The sequence below is a fragment of the Schistocerca americana genome, chromosome 5, assembly GCF_021461395.2.
Source record: "Schistocerca americana isolate TAMUIC-IGC-003095 chromosome 5, iqSchAmer2.1, whole genome shotgun sequence".
Lineage (NCBI taxonomy): Eukaryota > Metazoa > Arthropoda > Insecta > Orthoptera > Acrididae > Schistocerca > Schistocerca americana.
This window is the reverse complement of record NC_060123.1, coordinates 542,891,080-542,895,528: the sequence shown is the minus strand read 5'-3', so window position 1 is coordinate 542,895,528 and position 4,449 is coordinate 542,891,080.

Here is a 4,449-nt window from a genome sequence, read left to right as displayed (position 1 = left end):
TTGAATACACAAGTGTCCAACATTTTCATAACTTGGGAGTAAGAAGAAATAGGAAACAGAAAGCTGACAGATCAGTATAACTCATGACCAAGTTTACATGTGGTCCAGAAGAAGGGGGATGTACACTACTGGCCATTAAAATTGCTACACCACGAGGATGACGTGCTACAGACGCGAAATTTAACCGACAGGAAGAAGATGCTGTGATATGCAAATGATTAGCTTTTCAGAGCATTCACACAAGGATGGGGCCGGTGGCGACGCCTGCGACGCGCCGACATGAGGAAAGTTTCCAACAGATTTCCCATACACAAACAGCTGTTGCCCGGCGTTGCCTGTTGAAACGTTGTTGTGATGCCTCGTGTAAGGAGGAGAAACGCGTACCATCACGTTTCCGACTTTGATAACGGTCGTATTGTAGCCTATCGCGATTGCGGTTTATCGTATCGCGACATTGGTGCTCGCGTAGCTCGAGATCCTATGACTGCTAGCAGAATATGGAATCGATGGGTTCAGGCGGGTAATACGGAACGCCCTGCCGGATTCCAACGGCCTCGTATCAACAGCAGTTGACATGAGAGGCATCTTATCTTCATGGCTGTATCGGATCGTGCAGCCACCTCTCGATCCCTGAGTCAACAGATGGGGACGTTTGCAAGACAACAACCATCTGCACGAACAGTTCGAAGACGTTTGCAGCAGCATGGACTATCAGCTCGGAAACCCTGGCTGCGATTACCCTTGACGCTGCATCACAGACAGGAGCGCCTGCGATGGTGTACTCAACGACTACCATGGGTGCACGAATGGTAAAACGTCATTTTTTCGGATGAGTCCAGGTTCAGTTTACAGCATCATGAGGGTCGCATCCGTGTTGGGCGACGTCGCGGTGAACGCACATTGGAAGCGTGTGTTCGTCATCGCCATACTGGCTTTTCACCTGGCGTGATTTTATGGGGTGCCATTGGTTACACGTCTCGGTCACCTCTTGTTCGCATTGACGGCACTTTGAACAGTGGACGTTACATTTCAGATGTGTTACGACCCGTGGCTCTACCCATCATTCGATCCCTGCGAAACCCAACATTTTAGCAGGATAAAGCTCGACCGCATGTTGCTGGTCCTGCACGGGCCTTTCTGGATATAGAAAATGTTCGACTGCTGCCCTGGCCAGCACATCCTCCTGATCTCTCACCAATTGAAAACGTCTGGTCAATGGTGACCGAGCAACTCGCTCGTCACAATACGCCAGTCACTACTCTTGATGAACTGTGGTATCGTGTTGAAGCTGCATGGGCAGCTGTACCTGCACACGCCATCCAAGCTCTGTTTGTCTCAATACTCAGGCGTATCAAGGCCGTTATTTCGGTCAGAGGTGATTGTTCTGGGTACTGATTTCTCAGGATCTACGCACCCAAATTGGGTAAAAATGTAATCACATGTCAGTTCTAGTATAATATATTTCTCCAAAGAATACCCGTTTATCATCTGCATTTCTTCTTGGTGTAGCAATTTCAATGGCCAGTTGTGTAATTAACTACCCCGAAATTTGTGATATTGTTGATCTTTTATATATTATGTTATCTGAGAAATTTAATTCCAGGGTCTCCCTGTCTGAAAAAGTCATACCTGAGTTTGGTCTTGTGCAATGTGAGGGCCAAACATGTGGAAAAGTGATTCCAATAAATACAATTACAGGGAATAGTTGTTGTTTATACTAAGGTGCAGGTCCTCTTCCACCTCATTGAAGACAGCTCTTCTCCTCACGTCTAAACCCTTTGAGTTAAATTCCTCATAGATACGTTCCAACTGCATAATGCGCAGTAAGTGGGTTCGTGCACAAAATGCAAACATAGGATTCACTTATTCCCATCCAGAGGATGTTTAAACCTGCTGCAATCAAACGATATGAAAAAAAGTCTATTCTATGGACCCATCATCTCTATGTCATGTTTACACGTTTGTTTTGAGAATAATACACTGTCTCATTATGGATAGTCAGACCCTGTTAATGGGCAGTTATATGGTGTAGGTCAACTTTCGTCTTTACGACGGCGTGTCAGAATGTCTGTAGAGCAATGGCCACACATTCTTCCTCAAGAGTGGATATCATAGAAGATTGTGTTGCAGGTTCAAAAATGGCTCTGAGCGCTATGGGCCGTAACATCTGAGCTCATCAGTCACCTAGAACTTAGAACTACTTAAACCTAACCAACCCAAAGACATCACACACATCCATGCCCGAGGCAGGATTCGAACCTGAGACCGTAGCGGTCGCGCGATTCCAGACTGAAGCGCCTAGAACCGCTCGGCCACCAGAGGCCGGCATGTGTTACAGGATGTCAGGATCTGGAGTAAATTAAGCATCCTAACTTACAGCGAAAGGAGATTTGCTGTGGTCTGGTCGTGACTCTGAGCCAGCCAGTCCATTTCACCAATGTAATTGTTGACAAACATTTGCCTCAAAGATGTAACTTTATGACAGAGTGCTTTGCGGTGCTAATATACTCATCGTCTCTAAACTTTGCCACTACATTGCGCAGTGCACAATGGTTTGACATGTGTCCATGACCTTAAACATTTAGCGTTCCCTTCAGTGCAACAGAAAGCCATTCCCTAAACATAAAAAACACACCCGCGCAATAACAAAACATCGTCCCCAGTGCGTCGTTAGCACTTGTCACGATGTCAGGTAACGTTCTACAGGTATTGGACAAACTCAAACGCGCCCAGTCATTCACTGTCCAATAACGTCACTTTACACGCCACAAATTTCTTAGCTAATGACGAACTGCTCTATCGCTGTACTTCTTTCTGTTTAACTCCACAATCACATTGTTTCTGTTAGCTGGACCGCTGGTACCATTTAAGATCTCACGACTGATTCCTTCGCTGATTTCATTCAATTTTTACAGCCATCCTCTGCAATGCTCGCAAGGCGTGTCCATCGCAACTGAAATGAAGTGATGAAATCATCGTATGGCATTGTTGGCCGGAAGGCCCCATGCGGGGAAGTTAGGCCGCCGTATTGCAAGTCCTTTTTAGTTGACGCCACTTCGGTGACTTGCAAGTCGATGATGATGATGAACACACAACACCCAGCCATCACGAGGCAGAGAAAATCCATGACCTCGCCGGGAGCCAAACACGGGACCCCGTGCGCGGCAAGCGGGAACGCTACCGCCAGACCACGAGCTGCGGACTACCTGCATAGATTATGATTCAATAAAACTATCACAATGGAACCACATACATAAAGAGAGTTTCCATTGTTTCTTTTTCTCTGCACGGATCTCGCAGGGCCATTCATTACAATATATTTGTCTTATTCAGCTGAGTGTCTTTGTAAATGTACCATCATCGCACGTAAACAACATTGAACGAATGTTTCAGACAATAAAAGACTTATGAATAACGCTAAAGAACGTGGTGTGATTAACGTTACTATACATAACAAATGATCACTGTGTTTAACAAGACTGTTGTTTGGTTACCAGTAGTTACTACAGTACTGATGGCAACGGCGTGAAGTCAAATACTCTACAACAAAAAATGTGTTTCGTCCTCAGGGACATATTGATTGACACAATGACACTCCTTCTAGCAGTGGATATGTCATTTTAATTTTTTTTTGGTCATCAGTCTACTGACTGGTTTGATGCGGCCCGCCACGAATTCATTTCCTGTGCTAACCTCTTCATCTCAGAGTAGCACTTGCAACCTACGTCCTCAATTATTTGCTTGACGTATTCCAATCTCTGTCATCCTCTACAGTTTTTGCCCTCTACAGCTCCCTCTAGTACCATGGAAGTCATTCCCTCATGTCTTAGCACATGCCCTATCATCCTGTCCCTTCTCCTTATCAGTGTTTTCCACATATTCCTTTCCTCTCCGATTCTGCATAGAACCTCCTCATTCCTTACATTATCAGTCCACCTAATTTTCAACATTCGTCTATAGCACCACATCTCAAATGCTTCGATTCTCTTCTGTTCCGGTTTTCCCACAGTCCATGTTTCACTACCATACAATGCTGTACTCCAGAAGTACATCCTCAGAAATTTCTTCCTCAAATTAAGGCCGGTGTTTGATATTAGTAGACTTCTCCTGGCCAGAAATGCCTTTTTTGCCATAGCGAGTCTGCTTTTGATGTCCTCCAAGCTCCGTCCGTCATTGGTTATTTTACTGCCTAGGTAGCAGAATTCCTTAACTTCATTGACTTCGTGACCATCAATCCTGATGTTAAGTTTCTCGCTGTTCTCATTTCTACTACTTCTCATTACCTTCGTCTTTCTCCGAGTTTACTCTCAACCCATACTGTGTACTCATTAGACCATTCCGTTCAGCAGATCATTTAATTCTTCTTCACTTTCACTCAGGATAGCAATGTCATCAGCGAATCGTATCATTGATATCCTTTCACCTTGTATTTTAATTCCACTCCTGAAC